The sequence below is a fragment of the Antrostomus carolinensis genome, unplaced genomic scaffold (assembly GCF_000700745.2).
Source record: "Antrostomus carolinensis isolate BGI_N321 unplaced genomic scaffold, ASM70074v2 scaffold26160, whole genome shotgun sequence".
NCBI classification, from domain to species: Eukaryota; Metazoa; Chordata; class Aves; order Caprimulgiformes; family Caprimulgidae; genus Antrostomus; species Antrostomus carolinensis.
This window is the reverse complement of record NW_010286965.1, coordinates 11,082-13,137: the sequence shown is the minus strand read 5'-3', so window position 1 is coordinate 13,137 and position 2,056 is coordinate 11,082.

The window sequence follows — 2,056 nt, the reverse complement described above, 5'->3', positions numbered from 1 at the left end:
GGCCTCTCCGCAGGGCGGAAGGCTCCGCTCTCCTCACACCAAGAGGAGCAGCCTGAGCAGCACCCAGGACCCTCTAATCCCCCCTGAAGCAGGGTCCCCTCTGCCAGCGCCCACTCCCTGGGGCTCTCCACAGCCCTGCCCGATGCCTTCAACAGAAGAGGGTCCCTCGGGGCTGTGCCAGGGATGGGAGCCCCTGGGGCCCAGCACCCAAAGCGTGGGCACGCCTGCAGCAGCCGGGGTCCCTCCCTGCATCCAGCCCTTGCAGAAGAAATCCATTAGCCGGTAATTGCACGCGGGCTGGATCACTGTGATTTTATTACCGCTATAAAGCACTCCACAATTATCATCTGTAATTTCTGCTGTGGGGTGTTTACCGTTGGAGCAACACCTGATTTACAGCACGGCACCAGCCTGGCATCCCTGGAGAACAAGCCCTGGTCACCATCCTCACCTCCTGCGCTCCCAGCCCGGGCTGGAGGGCTGCGGGTCGGGCTGGAGCAGCTGACAAGGTTGGAATTCTTCAAGTTCCTCCAGAATGAATATGGATGCACAGCTGCCTCAGCATTGGTGTGACAAATCCTTAGAGATTGTGCTAAACTATCCCAAAACAGCGTCCACCGCTGATGTCCCAACTACCCTGGGCACGGAGGGGTTGTGGCCCGGAGCTGCCACGGGACGTTTCATCACCTGGAAGAACGAAACGCTGCAGATTTTTAATTCTTCATCAGTCCTGGGCAGATAAAGTCCTCCACGGACTCCTTCTCCTGGCTCCCCCAATACCCCTCTCGCTGCATGGGGACACGGTGCTGTCCCCAGGGGTGGCAGCAGCGCTTGGGGGACTGTGGGGAAACTGAGGCACGGGAAACTCCCCACGTCCCGTGTGCACAGCACCCGAACCATGAGCCCGATTACTCGGTGCCTTGCTCTAACTGCCAGATAACACATCTAAAATGTGTTTATTTCCATCCAGGCTGCTCTTTAATTTGATTATTTATCTCCCGTTTAGCCTTTGACAGATCAAAGGCTCAGTGGAAGGGAAGCAAAGCTGGGCTGTGCATGAAAATGAGCCTTGATACATAATTAATTAACATAAAACAGTTTCATTAGGAGATGGTGTTACACGACTGTTTGAGTGCGGGTGGGGGAAAAGGCACCACCCCGACCCCGGCATCGCCCTGGTCCCACCCGGCATCAGCTCCCGCATCCCCCCGGGGAGCTCATTGAGGGGCCAGAGCGCAGCCCCCTCCTCCTTCATTGCGTGCAACATCTCCCACCCTTGATTATTAACCTGTTTTTAATTCTATTAAGAGATGGCCAGGAGAAAGAGTATCAATTTTAGATTAACAAGGTTATTAGCACTTAATTATGTGAGGTGTCTTTGTAATTGAAAAGGAAAAGGGGAAAGTGCCATAAATATCCCCAGCCCCTGAGCTCCTGGGGGTTTGCGGGTGGCTCTTTATTCACAAGGCTGTGGAACCATAAATATTAAATATCCTGTGGAAAAAAAATAAAGATTACAAGGCAGAGAGAGGATGCCCTCTGGATATTCCGGCGCCGAATGTTCTTGCATTTACAAATATTCATTAACTGGGATCCGCAAAGTTATTTCCACCAAGTCCCCAGCCCCTGAGCTCCTGGGGGTTTGCGGGTGGCTCTTTATTCACAAGGCTGTGGAACCATAAATATTAAATATCCTGTGGAAAAAAAATAAAGATTACAAGGCAGAGAGAGGATGCCCTCTGGATATTCCGGCGCCGAATGTTCTTTCATTTACAAATATTCATTAACTGGGATCCGCAAAGTTATTTCCACCAAGACTCAGCAAATGAGCAAAGAGAGAGAGAGAGGTTATTTAAAAAAAAAATAGTCTAGAGTAAATATTATTAGTAATTTTTATCTCTGCGTGGCCCTAATTATGGAATAATTAGGGAAAGTGCACATGTGCATAGACAATCACTAACCTGTCAGTCTCGGGGATGATTCTGGTTCCCGGCCCCGCTGCCGGCTGTGGGATGGAGCCGCCGGGGAAAGCGCTTTCCCCCCCAAAGGAAACGGG